The following is an 18,702-nucleotide window of genomic DNA, read 5'->3' as shown; positions in this document are numbered from 1 at the left end:
TTGTCAATAATTCTTCACAAAATATGCTTTATTCGAAACTTAACAATTTCTTACCTTACACAACCACAATTGATGTTATGACCCCTTTAATTCAATATCATAAATGTCATCAAGTATAACAAAGTTTTTTTTTCAAATTCCCTTGTTCCTCAAGACCAAACTAATCTAAAAATTTCAAAATTTCACCTAGCATGTTCAAATTCTAACCTATACATCATTAAGCCAACTTCTTGATTTTCCCAAGCTTCATCATAGAAAATAATTAACTTATTTTGTCAATCAAATTCCGCAATAAGAATCACTTAATTTTAAGGGGGAAAACTCAAGCCAAACCACCTTCATTGTATTCAAATCCTCTTGTAACTCAGGTATACACAAGATCAGAACAAATAATAAAGAAAAATTTACAATCCCAACCACATAAACATACTCACAAAATACATATTAACAAGTTCATATATTAATGAAAAATCAAGTGACCTAAATATTAAAATTTAACTAAGATTAACTTGATCAAGTTTAAGCACTCATTTATATAAAAATTTTTACTCAAACATTCTGTCAAACACTTTATGTGCAAAGAAAAAAATTAATATGACAGGCTTGTTGCTTTTTTTAATTCTCTATCCAAGCCACATATTGACCTCAACAAGTCTTCTCCTAAAAACTCATGTCCATCACTTATTATCTTTCTCTGAACACTTCAAATTTCAACTTAAATTAATTATCATCCCTAATCCATAGTTATAGCAGCAGAAAGAAGAAGAATCACCATCTCAATCATAACACACACACACACACGGAACAAGAAGAGAAAAATGATTTAATACCTTATAATGCGAAATAAAGACAGAGAAAGAAAGGAGAATCCAAACGTGCGTTAAACAGGGGAGGGATTAATTCTGGTTATAGCAGCAACGGAGAAAGGGAGAGAAGAGGCTGATGAAAAGTTCCAACAGTAGCAATAAAAGCTTCTTCGTGCACTACCTCCCCGGCAGCTTAGCATCCCCACGGCCACCATCAGCACAGACAAGGACGAAGAGAAACGGTGCAGCAAACAGGGAAGACAAAACGGCGAGCACAGAGACGACATGCATGGCTCCGTAACGAAAATCCCATGGTAGCTCGTGATTAGATGAGTAACAGAGGTAACAGCGAAGACTGAGAAGAAAAGAGACGAGAGACGCAGAGGAAAGGAAAATTGATGCGAGAACAGGGGAGGAAGGAGCTGGGTATCCGGTGAAACTCCTTCAGCAGCAAACCACAGCAACACAACGCAAAGGAAGGATATTCCAGCGAACACTCATAGCTACTTGGACGGAGGAGGAAGATGAAGTCTCCAGCAGCACGCGCGTGCACACAGACGCCGACGTCGGATGGAAGAGAAAATAGCTAATGGACGTGCTGCACAGGAGAAGGAAATTGATGGTCTTGAAAAATGAAGAAGGAAGATTGTTAGCCCCCTGAACCACCGCCACAGTGAACGGACGGTGACTCTCCAGCTGCCGATTGCACCTGAGCAGAAATGAGGAGGAAGAAAGGCGGTAGGTGAAGTCTCTCGAATCCCTCGGGTCACTGCCAGAGCCAGAAAATGAGAAGAGGAGGAAAAGAAAAATCTGCCCTCTACCCTCTGTACGTGTATGTTTGATATATATATATATATATATATTATTTTATTTTTATTTTTTTTATTAACAAAAATAATAATTTCCTAAAACTAACATAAGACAAAACAATTCTCATATGTATGTATTTTTTTTAAAAAAAAGTAAGGAGTTAATGGATTACTTTTATTTTTATTTATTATTATAATTTTCACAAGGCCAACATTTTCTCTTGATATAGTTATTTTAAGAATTATTAAAATATAATCAAATACTCCATCATAAATTTTAATCCTAATTTAAACTCTTTAGTTATTACATTATTTGTCCACTTTCATTACACCAACACTCTTCTATATTATAGTTATTTCAAACATTAATAAAATACATTTAAAACAAATTACTATATATATAATTTATCATTATTATTTCATTCATTCATTTATTATTATTTTAATTTAAAATTTTATGGTTGTTACAACTACAGCCCGGCCCATAATGGGCTGGTGGCATTGAATGTGGCCCAAAACGACAGTGCTTGAAAATAGAGCTCATTCCTTTTTTTTTTTAGTAGCTTTATTGAAAATGAATTATTGTCAAAGGGCGGGTATTTGCAAGAATTTAAAACCATGTGGTATATCAATGAAACCGTATTGGGTTGAGAGAGAGCTTTAACATGTCTCATGCAATGTTGAAGGTACAATCATTATAAATGCAAAAACAAACATTATACTTAGAGCATATAAGATCCTGAGTTTAATGATAACTAGATGTAAATTACTATTCTTAGTACACATTGTTGATAAAGTGTACTCCATCCAATCCTATTTATAAATTATTTTTAGCATAAAGATAGAATCAACCTTCAAACTTATGAGGGTTTTTTAATAATTAATTAAAATTTTTAATATTTTTTAAAACAAATGATTTATAAAATAAAAATACATTAGATTATAAATTATGTACAATTACATATAATGTTAAAAAAAAAAACCTCGATCTCTGTCTTTTCCACAGAAAAAACCTCATTTGTCTTTCTTTTCCTTTTTTTGCCATCAATCTCCATTGCTTTCAGCCTTCAGCTTTCCAGTTCAGCCTTTAGGTTTCTCCCATTCGCCTTCCGCTTTAGGTTGGTTTCTCCCTTCCCTTGATTCATTTCCCTTTTTTCTTGATGTTGAAGATGTTGATTCTTATAAGGTTTTGGCATATCAATGCTACTCATTGGCTTTATGGCTCTCTATTGAGAACATTTGGTTCTTTTGTATGTCCCTATTTGGCACCAAATCACATGAAGATGAAGGTAACTACCTGTTCTTTCAATTGCTATATTGTTAGATTGAGGATCTCTATATTATCCAAATGGTAGTGGTTTTTTCAATCAGTTGACAAATTGGATTTATGTTTGGACCCTTTTTTATTTATGTTTTATGTTTTCTGTGCTGTTATTTGTTTTTGTTTATGGTCTTTGCTGGTTTAGAAATGGGTCTTTGTTTGTACTAGACTAATAGTTTTTAATAAATTGTCCATTTTTCAAAAAAAACTAAAAACACTAAAAATTACAAAAAGTGGAATATCATTATCATATATGATATATTAGTTTCAATAAAAAATTATAAAAAATACATAGCAGTTTATATTTTCAACATGTTCTTTTAAATATTCCATAAATGAATTTTATTGAAAATATAGGACAATCCATAGTCAATAATACTGAAAAATATAGAATAAATAGGCAAGACTAAAATATCATATGAAATTAGCGGACGAAAGATGCAATTTGGCCAAATAAATAAAATAATAAAAAAATTATTTTCAAATGTCAATCCCTCCTCTCAATGATAACCAAATCCTAAACTTCATTGCTTCCTTTTCTTTCTCTCTATTAGCTCTCTCTCTCTCTCTAACCCCCTCTCATATAACGTGGGCCTGCTCCTTTTTCAACTTGTTTAACTAGAGCAACTTAAACTTTATTAATTAACTCTATCTAAAAATTTAACAAGTTTTTAATATTATTTTTATTAATTATATATATTTTAAAAATAAAATACTAGTAATAATAACACTCTCAACTTTTAAAAGGGCAAAAATATAAAAATAAACATAATAATTATTGAGTTTTATTATAAATAGAACTAAAATAAAAATCCTCTCTCTAACCTATAAATAAAACTAGAAAAGTAAAGTGCAAATCATTTTTCATATTATTGAAAGCGGTATGAAAAAGATGCTATCTTATCATAAATTAGGTAATGAGACCAATGGTTGTTTCATAGATCTTGTGAAATTATTATGAGAGAGATTATGGTGTAGATAGGGTTGGAAATATGAGACAGGTTATGTAAATTGGCTCGAATAACTGGTCATAAGAGTTAGGTTGGGTTGGAAAAAATTGACCCAAGTAAAAATAAGTTTTTTCTAACTTAGACCATATGACCTAAAAATTATATAGATTAAAGTTAGCTCGTCTAACCCATATTCTTTTTAAAAAATTTAAAAAAAGAAAAAAAGATAAAATTTTGTAAATATAAACTATATTAGGCATGATCTACTTACTTATATCAATTTATATATTTTATAAAAATATTATAAATTAATATTTTGATATATTTAGAATGAATCATGAAGAAATATTAAATTAAAACTTATTATTTAAGTATATTTTTAAAAAAAATTCATAAAAAATAAATTTAAAAATAAAAATGGATTAGCAAGTTAATCCATTTAACTTACTAACCCTTAAGGGTTAGGTAAAATTTTTTCAATCCATATAAAAATGAGTTGAATCTAACCCAACCTATATTTCTCTCAACATGGGCTGAGTTGGCCCATATTCCCACCTCTAGGTATAAAGCAGAGGATTTGATATTCTGCTCAATTATTACATACTCTGTTGCAATGCCATCACTTTTCGTATAATTTCCAACTAAAACAAATTGAAACATGAATAGGTAAGACTTTAATCATGTCCTTTGATTTCTTTTTTCAAGAGTTTTGGGCACTCTAAAGTCTTTTTTTAGGAGCATAGGGCACCTTAAAGTTTTGTTAAAATAAAATTTAATAAATATTATTAAAATATTAAATATTTTAATATTCAATAATTTAAATATTATTATTTATAAATATTCATACAAAATTTATAAATTATTTTTTAAATATTAATAGCTCAATCTTGCTTTTTCATAAATTTACAAATGACTTGTTATTTTTACATATCAATATCCAAGTCTTTTTTTAAGACAATGCTCAAATTGTACACCTTTTGTGCATATTGAAACTTACCTATTTTTTTAATATTGATCAAATTTCTTAAATTCTTAGGTCATTCTCTATAATTTTTTTGGTTAACTAACAATCTTCCTTCAAAATATTGTACTACTCAAATTTAATATTCTTTGTATGTTATAATGTTAAGGGTAAGACCAGAAACATGACAGACTAGGACCAATAATTTGCCAACAAAAATGCTTATTTGGAAGATATTATCTATCCCATTAAGGTATCACCATGAAAGATATCATCTATCCCATTAATGTATCACCAAAAAAGTTACCTAACAAGATGAGGGAAGAAAACCCTTTCATTAATTTAGAAGTTCATGCCCTTCGTTTTTAATATAAAATTACAAGATAATACAAATATTAAAATATTAAATTGAGTGGTGTAATATTTTGGAGGAAAACCATTAGTTGATTAAAAAAATTACTAGAATGACATAAAAATTTTAAAAACTCAATCAGTATTAAAAATATGATCGATATATAAAATATTACAAGTCATCTATAAATTTTTAAAAAACTAGTTTGAGCTGTTAATATTTAAAAATAATTTATAAATTTTGGATTTAATATTTATAAATAATAATATTTAAATTATTAAATATTGAAATATTTAATATTTTAAAAATATTTATTAAATTTTATTTTAATAATATTTTAAGGTGTCGAGCACTCCTAAAAGAGACTTTAGGGTGCCAAACATTTTAAAAAAGAATTCAAAAATAAATTAGCACCGAAGAACTAGTAAAAGTCTTATCTATCACTATGCGTGGGTCCTATATACATGTTACATTAGCAAAAAACAGTAAAGTTAATGACTGACTAACAGAAAAAAGATAAAAATACCTCATTTATTAGTATAGGGTATCTAACACTTCTTAAAAAAAGTTCAAAGGTAAAAATATACCTTAAACCTTAATAGTTTTAAAACGCAAACTTTCTTGCTATTAAAATTTTTATTTCCATTCATCTGACTACTAATTGATTGTTAAGTCATATATTGAATTAAAATATCCTCCTTAAATATAGATGTTATTTAACAATGATTCAATGATTCTAAAAAAGTTTAATGTCTATGTTTTTTTCAACATTTTATTTATATTTTAAACTTTTAAGTTTTGCAAGCTTATTTATTTAATGATTTTTTAAATACAAATACACAAGTTGTCTAAAATAATATTTTAAACACATCTATATGAAAAGCTTAATGAAATATGAAAGTAATATATAATGAGAATAAATTCATCAGTATAATTTGTGCTTACATTAAATTATATTAATTTGATAACAAAATTTCAAAATTAATTACTAATTTTAAAATTGTCACATTTAATTATTTAAAGTTCCTTAAATTGAAGGGGGAAGAGGATAAACAAATACATTATAAGAAAAAATTAATATTTAGTTGTTTTAGCATAATTAAAATTAAAAAAATTAAAGTATTTTAAATATTTAATTGAATATTCCTAATGGGGTTAAAAATTGGACTAAAGTATAGATTTTAAAAACAAAAGGGATATCTATGTAACTTTAGCAAAATAGAAGGGAGATAATTGTATTTTACTCTAATTAAAATAAATGGTATTGGCTACTATTTCATTCTAGCTATATATTACACTAATTAAATAAGGAAAATTACTCTAATTAGATGTTAGAATAAAATGATGAAGATTGGAAGAGAAAGGAATGAATAATTAAATAATAAAAAATTATAAGTGAGTTAGCTCGTGGATTGATTAGCCCAAGTTAAATGGTACTGGCCAAAACTGGCCAATATCTAATTGAACTCTAGATTACACATCCCAACCTGTTACTCTTTGGTGGGACTGGACTCACTGGCTCGACTAATATTACTAGCTTTAATTTAAATCGAGAAAATACTACAATATAACAAAAAAGATTTCAAAAATTATGAGTTTATACTTGTACCTAACATATCAAGTTTAAATGCAAGTGAAAAAATATTAATAAAAAATAAACTAAATTATAATAGGGTTGCATTATATGATGAATTGATAAGGTTTTTTCAATGCCTAACTTTTGAGAGAAAGAATATTCATGATAAAATTATTGATGATGTTGAATTCGATAGAGGAAATGTTTTTTTTCCTTATATGGACATGGTGGTACTAGGAAGATGTTTGTTTGATAGACACTTTATGCTTTATTAAGATCTAGAGGTAAAATAGTTTTCAATAAAGCATCAAGTAAGATAGCTTCTCTAATGCTCACAGAAGGACATACAACTCACTTAAATGTTATATTCCTCTTTCTGTGACTAAATTAAAGACACTATATGTAACATATATAAAATAGATGAATAACTTGGCTAAATTATTGGCTCACAAGTCATTGATTAGATGGGATAAAGATTCAATGGCACACAAGTTTTATCTTGAAACTCTTGACAAATGGTTAAAGAATATTTTAAAGTTAAGCATTAGCCGGTGATCCTCCTTTAGAAGGAAAAGTTGCTGTGTTTGGTGGAGATTTCAAGCAAATCTAGCATTTCTATTGTTCTAAGTAGGTTAAGAGAAGACATTATTTTTGCAACCATTAACTCTTTGTTTCGAAACAGTTGTCAACTTTTTACTATTAACTTCTAGCAACAAATAATGGAGCATCTATTAGTGCTCTTATGAATTTTGTTGATTGGATTATTTCAATTGATAATGGGATTGATGTTGGAGCTAATAAAGAATTTGTGGATATTAAGATCTCAATTGATTTATTAATAGATAGTTCAGATAATGCAGTAAAATTCATTGCTAATTCGACTTTCTTGACTTTCCTTACCAATATATATAATTCTCTATATTTTAGAAATAGAGCTATATTAGCTCCTACATTGGTAATGGTTGAAAAAATAAACAACTATATGTTGTCCATATTCCTCTGAAGAAAAAGTTGCATACTTTAGCTTTGGTTGTGTTATTAAAGATGATGAGAATATGAATTTAATTAATGACTTACATTATACAGATTTTCTAAATTAAATTACAATGCCAAGCCTCCTAAATTATAAAATAAGGCTTATAGTGGGTGTCCTTTAATGTGAATAGAAACATTGATAAGTTTATGGGGTTATGTAATAGTATATGTCTTATAGTTATATGAGGTAGGAAACATGTTATTGAAGCCAAAAAATGTCTGGATCAATTACAAGAATGAAAATATATATACCACATTTTGCTATGTGTCCTCTAATTCAAGTTTGTCATTTACTATAAAAAGGAGGTAATTTCACATTATGTTGGCCTTTGCAATGCCCATTAATAAGAGCCAAGATTAGATCCTGTATCATATTGGTTTGTACATTACTTGTCATGTTTTCACTAGTGACCAATTACATCTTGTTATTTCTCGAGTTCGAAACATGGAGAATCTAAAAATATTAGTTTTTGATGAGGATGTTTGCTCTAAAGATATAACTTTTAATCTCATTTATAGGAACGCCTTTGATAATTTGATCTAAATAATTATGATTTTTTTGTTAATCTATACTTTTCATCACATTCATTTACACAATATCATTTAGTTTTTACTATTTGCTTTACTCTTACATGTAAATTTAATATTAATGATTATAATTACATAGCCCATTATGTATAGGATGATATATATGGATAAAATGTCTACTATAAATTATTCTTTTAAACCTATTTATAAAAAACTGTGATACAGGTACTTTACTAGTTGGATATAAAATTAAACATAGCAAATGCACTATTGGGGTTAGAGCTAGAGGAAGGGTCCAATTACTCCCAACATGGCAAATCAAAATTTGAATCTCAATTGGGAGACATGTCTTCATTTACTTGCCAATTGTACTTCAAATATAATTGCTTCCCATAAGAGGATATCCATGATCAATTTTAAAAAATATAACCTAAATTATAATACATTATCAAATAGAGAAAGAAGATATAATAAGGGGAGAAAGATAATATTAAAATACATATAATTAATAAAATCTTGTTTTTATGAAAATAATTTATATTTTAAGGCACTGAATTATTTTAAAAGTGCGGGGTGAAGTCACAAATTGTGTGGGTATGCGGAAAAAATTATTGAGATGCTGGTTTTTTCCAACTTGGGGTTTCTATATGTCTTGTCACATGACACACCGCAATAGAATGGTGGAAAATATATGGAGAGAGAGAGGGAGGGAGGGAGAGAAGGCGTCAAAATCACTCTTTTTTGTTTTTTGGAATAAAAAGACAACTACATTTAAATAGGAAAGGAAATAGTAGCATTAGATAAATGTCCATGAATATGAAAATTTTCACTGAGAACTACCACCAATTCAACCATCTCCCTGGCATCTCCTTGAACTAGTGATAACCAAAACATAAAATTAAATGATTGATGTCTCTCCATAACATTTGTGTTTCTAGACTTGAAGTGGCTCTACCTGAGAGATTGTTGATATGTTTGGGATCTTCAAAAACTAAGGTAATATTAGAAAAAACTTGGTGATCCAAAGTCCTTTAAATCACTAATCCACTTAACAATTAACCTCAGTTCTTTCATGAAAAAGACTAGAGCATTTATAGTGCAGTGAGATTGCTTAAGAATTCTTGCATTAACGAAGCTATAATCCTTGATTGTCATCTCTCTTAACTTTGAGTCTGAGTTGCAAGAAACCTTGCAGCAGCTCAAGAAAGGGGAAAAAAACATCCCCTTCTAGCTTTTAGCTTTGCAAGGTTTGAACTTTATACTTTCATACATACTTTCATACATACGATGCAAAGCAGATGCCTTCAAATTAGCAGTAACTATCAAATGTTATGAAAAGAACCATTTAACTTTTTGGGTTACCTGAGAAGGATGAACTTTTTGTTGATGCTTGGCTAAATTATGGAACTCCCAAATTATTTGTATGGTCAAGAGCACCTCCTTAAGAATATGTAAATTAGATGGAATTTATTCAGCTGACTTGATCCATAAAGAGATGAGTTACTAGTATTCTCCATGTCATTTGATTTGAACAAACAAGATGAGGCATACCAAACTACTCTTGCAAAGTCACAAAAAATGAAGATGTGATTCAAAGATTCATTGTGATTATTACAAAGCAGACAAATTGAGGCTACTTGCAGATGATGCTTTCGCAAAATATCTGGAATTGGAATAGCTTCACCCAAAACCATCTAAATAAAGAGCTGTGGAATATAAGGCAATTCAATTTCTAGAAAAACCTCCAATTAATGACAAGTGAAGGAGTACTAGCAATTGATAAGCTTCGTGAAGTGAAACTGTAGCCTTTCTTAACAGAATAATTTCCTCTATTTGACCCTATCCATACCAAGCAATCTTCCTGGTTGAAAGAGGAGGAGGTTGTGCTTAAATTTCCTCTTTGACTCGGCTGTCATATAAAGAGTTTGGACACTGTTCTTTCCAAACAGCGGGATCCTTATCAAAAAGATCAGCCACAGTGATATTCTACTTGTTGACTGATTTATCTCTTAAGGGAGACCACTTCACGTGGTCAATTGGAATTGATATTCCATCTCCAACTTGCCATTTCAAGTTGTCTAAAATCATATCTTAAGAACATCCTTCATGATCTAGGAATAATTACTTTTTGGTTTGCAATCACCTTTCAGAATTGAATTAAGAAACCTGACTTTCAAACTTTTCCCAATAAGAGAATTATCCTCTACAGAAACAATTCTCCAGGACTATTTTGCGAGTTAAGCCTTGTTGGTTAAATGAAAAGGTCTGAGACCAACACCTAAAAATTTGGTGTTTTCAGCACCATTATTAATAAATATACCAAGATAATTTCGAAGAGAGGAAGTGAAACGAACATTAAGCATCTTGGCCCATTTATCTTTGTCTTCATGAGAAGAATTTGGACGAAAAATGACCTTAGATTTTTTGGAATTAACTTCTTGGCCAGAAAAATAGTAGTGATTCTGAGTAGTTCTTTTCACCATTTCAAAATCACTCTAGTAAAGTCTATTATTCATTATCATATTATCGACATTCATTGCACCACTCAATAACGAAACCATAAACAAATACATGGAGAAAATAGAAAACCACTTAAAATATGAAGGTTCTAACACCAACGTTTATATCTTTTACAGGTAAAATTTAAAAAAAAAATCCAAAGGGGTAATGAATTTTTTTTTTTTTTGGGAGTTTTGGGGGCACTCCCCCTTCGTCCTTACTTTCGTTTTGGCCACCCCTTCTCTGTGTATTGTATTCTCCCCATCACCACTATTATTTTCACTGGACAATTATCACTTCCTCACCTACCGACTCTTCTCTCCATTATTCTTCTCACTTATTTTCAGCACACACTTCGCTTTTTGGTTCCTATGGCGCCTTTGCCCATGTCATTACATGCAACATTATGTATGTATGTATATGCATGTATCATGATAAAATCATCCACCCTAGCCCTATATATTAATTAATGAATGCATATATTCAAAATCTCACACTTGTGTCTTCCAATAAGAGCAGCGTGCATGCATGGCATCTTGGCTTGTTGCTTGCTGTCCTTTTGGACGGTGGCGGGAGTTGGGGTAGGTGAACTCTACTCACTTTGTTAATTAATAACTAATTCGCCTTTCCCAATACTTTATGTCCACAATTAGTCATACTAGCTCACAATTCCCCACTAATTAATTTCAGGGTTACTCCCTCGGAGTTCCTCCCCATATCATACTTTATTATTCTCTCTCTGTTTCATTATATTTGTCTTTTCAAACAAAACATTGTTCGCATTCCAGAATTCCAATACAATATTATTGAATACAGTGACACTTTTTATTTTATTTTATCCGGCCTTCGAGTAATTTATTATTTATTATCATAATAATTTTTTTGAGGCATTAAACAAGAGACAGATTTATTAAAATATAAAACGGCTGGAAAAATATTCTAAATTATTTTATATTCTCATTTTGATCCACTGGCCGTGAGTTCATAGTTCACCTGACTGCCAGTGTTAATCGCGACTTAATTACGTTGCTTATGATTTCAAAAGGCCTCGTTATATGTTCCCCGATTCTAATTTTGGTCCCTATTATTTAAATCCTCCAACCACGTGTTTCTTCCCCACTTTGCTTTTTGTAATACTATACCATTTTACGATTCAAAACTTGTACCGTCAGCCAAATTCAGGTCTAAACATTTACACGTACGTACAATTCACCAAAATACCAATTAAAATAAGTGAGGGACGTCGATGACTATCAATCATGGCTATCTAAACAAAGTTCTTAACTAGTTTCTCAATCAAACAATTACTTTTCCTGCATATATACGCACACATGCTTTGATTCGTCTCCCTTTCTTTTTCTCTAAGTGTCAAGGAATTTGATCCCTTCATGCTTATAAATATATATCAACTTCATGTCGCCAAATTTAAGTCAAGCATATAAGAAATATATACTAGCTAGTAGCTCCACCATTTTCTTATTATATAAAATATAAAATTTATAGCAAATCTCTTCCATTCACAAAGAGAAAACACACAAAAATTGATCTTTATAGTTTTATTGAATTTTATTTTTAGTTCTTATAATTTTTTTTATCATTTTCTCTCCTTAAAATTTTAATAAGATTGCGTGAGATTGTTCTTCAAATCCTTAATAATGTTAAATTGTAGGAATTATAAAGATTAAAAATACTAAAAATAAATTACAAGATTAAAAGCAAAATATGATAAAACAATAGGAATCAAGAATTATTTTTTTTTTCTCATTCATAAATCAGAACTAATACCAGTCATCCTAGTAAATTGAATTCAGTGTATTTTTAATAAAAATGTCCGTGATTTGAATCTTTCTCCAAACATTTAAAAAGATAATCTTTCTTTGCAAAAAAAATCAATTTAATCTATATATCAAAATATATTAAAATAATTATGGTCATTCAATTTTTTTTTTTTACTAATGAAGATATCGATAAAAGTGTAAGGACCTGTTTGGATTCCCTCTAAAATTAATTATGGGATTCTAAATCATTGATTTTGAAAAGAGTCATCCAAACACTTTTAATTTTTTCAAACTTCATTTACTTTTTGAAATTCCTTTTTATAAAAGTTAATCAGGCACCCCTAATTTTTAAAACTCCATTTGGTGCTTGAAAATTTATTTTGTTGAAACTAAATTTTCTTTCATTTGGTAAATCAATTTTAAAATATCTTATCTAAATTTCACAAAGTTTTGGTAATCAATTTTCTGCCATTGAAATCCAAACATACCCTAAAACAATTATAGCAGCCCACATTTTGGCATCTTTAATTTCTTTCGGGTCGCATTTGTTTTATTTAAAAAAAAAAATCTTGGGAACCTCTTTTAGGTACAACGAAGAGAGAGTTAAAATAATGACATATTAGCTTTTGTGAACCACTTGCGTTAGAATCTGAAAACGACGTTGCTTGTGTTGACTTTTCACGTTGTTTTTTTGGGGGTTCTGAATTACTTTTCATGTTGCTGAGATCCACATTATATATCGGAGTGGGGCCTAACTCTTTCATTTTTGCTATTATCTTCGAAAAACTATTTTTCATTAAAGTGAATATATGATAAAGAATAAAAAGTTAAAAATATACCTGTGAGGCTGTGAATAACAAGTTTCTAGTTGAATAGTATCACCAAATAAAAAGTTAAATATTAAAGATTCTTGCAAAAATAATTAATATGTTTTTACTGTTTTATTCAATTTTAAATTAAATTTCTACAATTTATTTTATTTTAATTGAGCTCTTATAGTTTGATCAATTAAATTTTTTAATCTCTGAAAGTTAAAATCCTTAAAATTTTTCTCCCAAAAAACAAAATAAGAACTTTATGTATTTATTAAATGATTTATAATTTTAAAGTCAATTACAAAATTTTTATAACTTAAAATTTATATAATTAGGTTATCTTATAAATATTTTTATACTTGTATAATTTTCATAAAAATAAATAAAAATGCAAGAAAGGTATTAAATCAATTTTTTATTTTTTCTAAAATTATTAAATTAATCTTTCTTTAACTTCAAGAGTATTTTTGTTTTGTGAAACCTAATAATTTATTATTAATTTTAACCTTTAGAGGGTTAACATATTTAATAGATTAAACTATAAGACTTGATTAAAACAAAATAAATTACATGAATTTAATAATTCAAAATTGATCAAAATTATAAGAACTTGTGAATTAATTTTTTCAAAATTATTTTATCTACTGAATTGATAAATGAATCCATCCTTCTGAAGTAATTTGTGCTTTTTTTTTTATAAAAGAAAGCTTAGATCAGTTAAATCTCAAAGATTTATCAAAATTAAGATATGTATTTAAATTTAATGAACGCTTAGAAAAGTATTTACACAATGTCCAACAATACAATTAAGAATAAAATTTCATCACATGACCTTATACATAAATTTTGAATTAAATCCTCAGCCGAATCGCATTTGTTAGGCTGTGACGAGATTATTGATTTGGATTAGCGAGGGGCATGGACTTTGATATAATGCCAGGTAGTTTACTACCTAAAAAAAAAAAAAGTAGAGAAGGGAAAAGGAAGGGCGAGAAAAGGGGCTGAAAGAAGTGGGAAGTCAGAAAGGGCACGGCAGACGAGGGCTGCTTTTTGAAGAGATGAAGAAATGAACAAACGCAAGTGGTGTGGGTGTGAGTGAGTTGATTCCATTTCCAGCTCTCCATTATTTAATCCATCATTTCCCTCTCTCTTCTCTCTGTGCATTTAATGCATCCTGCTCTCCCCCTCCCTCTTCGCTGACACTCCTCTTCTCTTTCATTCCATCACTTTCAATTCCCCATCCCTCATTCATCTCTCCCTTGTTTTTAATTTGAAACTACTGTAGCTTTTCTTCTATTTCATCTTAACATCACAGGTTCATTGCATATTCCTCCCCTTGCAAATTCAACCAACTCTCTTTCTCTTTCTCTTTCTCTTTCTCTTTCTCCACTTCGTACTGGGCAACATCTGTACTTAGTAGCAGCAGATTGTTTTTCACTTCCTAATTTGACGCAACAGCGGGAGTGGCTTTGGGGACGCACACCACTCCATTTAGACTTTATATTAGATTGAATTTTTTCAAAAAAAAAAATAGCTTTAATTTTACAAGCAGGCGTTAATCTGTACCATTATCTATTAACTACTGTTAAATGGTGCGACGCCAGTTTTATTTTCTTCACCGTCTATCCGCGACTTTGTTTTGAATTTGGAACGTGTGCAATATTATTGTCCTCCCAATCAAATCGTAATCTTCATCAAGGTTTATGATTTATATATTTTTTAATCTTGCGTGAGAACTGAGATTTGTATACCAATCAATGTCAATAACTCAATACATACATGTAACACGGAAAATCCGGGCAACAACTCCAAATTTAAGTTAAAAAGTAATCTTAAACAAATAAACAAGGGATTAAAAAGTATTTGAGAAAAGATTAAAGTGAAGCGTTGCTATCGATATTACCAGTATTTCAGATTACGTGAGCAATGTGTGGAGGTAAATTTTCAGAAAACAAAGATTAACAAGAGGAAATAAAAGAGGAGGGGTGCATGAAGTCGTGGTCATTTCTAGGAGTGAGTAACTTGGCCGGTAGGGTCAACCACTTCACCACTCTTTTGTCATCTTCTCCATTGCCTTTGTAATCTCTCTCCTTATATCTCCCCTCTCTTTCCTTTCATGCCTCTCCTCTCTTCTCATCCTCTTCCCCTTCCTCTTCACCACCATCGGCCTCTCCCTCTCTTTCCCTTCCTGCCTTCACGCAGTCGGCACTCTTTGAGGGATGCAGAGAGAGAGAGAGAGAGAGAAAGATCAGAGAGTATTGAGTAAGTTTGAAGGTGATAGCCATGTATGCGGGAGGAAGCTTTGTGTTTTGAGGGGAATGTTGTCTGGCTCGAGGACCCTTCTTCTCGATCCGCTCTGTCTCCATCTCTCACTCATCCTCTGGGCGTATCTCACAGATTTGGAGATTGCGCGTGATCTGAGCCTCAAGTGTCGTCGGACCAGGCTTCATTCCCCCCAATTTTTGCTTCCCCGGGATTATACGCCGAGATCTCTGTCTACGCTTAGCAAGGTTTGCTTCTTTTTCGCCTCCTCCTTCTCTATTATGAATTTTCTCCACGGTTTGTTCCGTTGGGATTTTGTTTTTTTGTTAGTTATAGACGGATCTGAAACATGGGTTTCTGTTTTCCGAGAAATTGAAGTTGTAGGTTGTACGCAGATTGGTGTAATGATGAAGTATTTTGACCAATTTCTCCCATAAAGGCTATCATCATTACCTCCTTTCCGTTCGTTTTCTTCCTTTTCCTCTGATCATGTTATGATGATGTTCTCAGAAAAGAGGGAGGAAAAAGCCAAGTTAGTTTTTCGAGTGTCAGGTCAAACACTTTTTCTTCATCATTATCCCCAGATCTTGTTTCTCATCGTGTTTTCCCAGCATCCGATCTGTCCGTTTCTGCCATATTTTCTCAGATCTGGCTGCCTATTAGCTCAGTTTCGCCGTTTCCATTTTTGTATTTAAATATATTTACATATTTCTCTATCTATTTAGGGTTTCCACAACTAACACTGGGCTTCGATCTGAAGGCCTGTGTGCTAGATGAAGGAGAAAAGGGGTGACAGTTTTCGTCATTTCTCCCTTGTCAACTCTGATAATAAGGTGAAACCTATATTTGATTAGAATTTTCGATCAATTTTTGTTCCACCCGCTCTCCCACGCACCCATATATACACGCCCTTTCTAATATTGGATTCTCCTCAATTCCCTCAGTAGTAAAAAAAAGTCCTACATTTTGTTTTCGGTGAACGAAGAATCCTATATTTTGATTGGAAGGTGCAATGCAGATCTTGTAACTCGTAAATCTGCTATTTTTTGTTCATAATAGCACGGATCTTGCTAGATTGTTTGGATTAAATTAATATATCTTCATCTTAGATATCCGTACACTGAGCATGTAAATGCAGTGTGAAATTGAGGTTTGCAAGTACATGCCATTGCTGCGTTAATCAAAGGGTGATGTTATGAAAAGTCCAGCTCCCCAGACATCCAGAAGCATGAGCCTGTTCTATTTTATAGTAGACGACCTTCTATGAGATTATTTAAATGGGTAATAATGCCCAGCCTCTCCAGATTCTACAGAATTATGCCTCTAGAGCATGTTTGGAGTGAGAAAAATGGAGAATGAAAGACACTGCTACATTCTTCAGTCCAAACATAGCTTTAAGCGATTACCCTTTCTGCAGGTTGAAAGAGTATATGAGAAACTATCAGAGGTGGTACCTACTAATTAAAGCTTGTTATTTTCTGCTATAATGGTGTGCATCTATGGGAATTGAATCAATGATTAATGTAATTATAAGGGGTCGCCTTTTATTAATTTCTTTATTGCTTCATCTACCCGAGAACTCAGGGAATTGGAAGAGTGACTGATAGGGGTTGGCCGCTCGCATGTGCAGCAGCAGAATGATAGGCAAAGGAAGAGTCAGCAGCTAGGTAGAGGCATGTAGGGGAACACAAGAGGAATGATATTTACAGTGTTCACTCTCTCAACCGGCTCATATCAGATCACTATTCTGGGGGAAAAAAAAAAATCTATGCGCTCTTCTGTATTCTCTCTCCGGATACGAGACACGTGATTATGTGAGAATAGATGAAGGGATCCAATTTGACTCACTCACCACTTCTTTTTTCTTTTGTTGTTTTCCCCTTTGTTTTCTTCATTGATTTCACGGAACCTTATTCCCAGGTCCACTTGAATGTGGTTTCAGTTCGCAAGCTTTAAAAGCAAGTCATGTTGGCTTTTGTGCGCATCGATTAACAATAAAAGAGGGTAATATTTCCATCGTGAACCCTGAAGTTGATGACCTCGTGAAGACTGAAGAGACAGAAAGCTGAGTGCATAGCTGTGTGAAAACGAAAAGCTAGGAAACAGAATGTCTCTCTCTTTCCTCATCTTTGTTTTTGGTGTAAAGCCTATTCTAATTTTGACTTGGTGATTGATTCCCTGAAAAGCTCAGACCTTCATTCAATTTACTCTATCCGTTTTCACCGTTTCCATTTACCCTGACGTTTGGATGCTCGGCGATGAAATTAATATCGTCATCAATATCAATATCATGAAGTAATGATACTTGATGATTCTATGAAATGATTGACCTTCATTTAAAAAAAAAAAAAATCAATTCCACCAAAATTGCAAGGCCATGGGTGATGGGTGGGCCACCTCCTCGATCAAAGTCCGCTTTGGCGTTTTATGTTGAAGGTAGACGACTTTAAAGTGGCTGACACCATTTCTCCCCCCCCCTTCCTTCTCTAGTCCCAAGTAAGAATGTGAATAAATGGATGAAAAAAATACCGTGTTACATTGTCTATCTTTGCTGATGTGTCGATCTAAACGAAAGATATTACGAAACCCATTTTGAGACTTGATTCCCACATAAAGCAGCGAGTATTCAAATTTGTCTCCTGAACCCACTTTAGCATGTTGTGAAAATGAGAATAGTGATGTCTCAAAAAGAAGAGGCTTTTTGGGAAATTGGATCTTTTTGACCTTTCACGATTCATAAAAGTTGATCCAACCAACCCTGCTGCGTTTCACGATACGTGTTCTGGAATTTTGAAGAATGGGGTCATGACTCATGAATCATGCCATGACAGTTCAATGCCCACAACACCCCCTTTATGGTCTCATTTGAGCCTGACATTTCCACAAAAATAATTCAAGACGGAATACTTCCTCCGCCATTTTTCAAAAACTTATTTTATTTTTAAATATAAAGGGTCATAATAATATTTTTAAATAATTAGATAATTTTATTCTTATCTTGAAAAGTATA

At 31.3% G+C, this 18,702-nt stretch overlaps 1 long non-coding RNA gene across 1 annotated transcript; it reads left to right on the top strand.

Moving 5' to 3' along the window:
- Positions 1-15,333: 15,333 nt before the first annotated feature.
- LOC129287709 (uncharacterized) lies at positions 15,334-18,325 on the top strand. The gene is made up of 2 exons (XR_008587786.1): positions 15,334-15,940; positions 16,418-18,325. It is a non-coding gene; the product is annotated as an uncharacterized LOC129287709 (long non-coding RNA).
- Positions 18,326-18,702: the final 377 nt, after the last annotated feature.

The sequence above is a fragment of the Prosopis cineraria genome, unplaced genomic scaffold (assembly GCF_029017545.1).
Source record: "Prosopis cineraria cultivar Desert tree isolate PC_DT_omini unplaced genomic scaffold, ASM2901754v1 PC12, whole genome shotgun sequence".
NCBI classification, from domain to species: domain Eukaryota; kingdom Viridiplantae; phylum Streptophyta; class Magnoliopsida; order Fabales; family Fabaceae; genus Prosopis; species Prosopis cineraria.
Note: the sequence above shows the minus strand (reverse complement) of the source record. Positions and strands in the feature narration are given on the sequence as shown.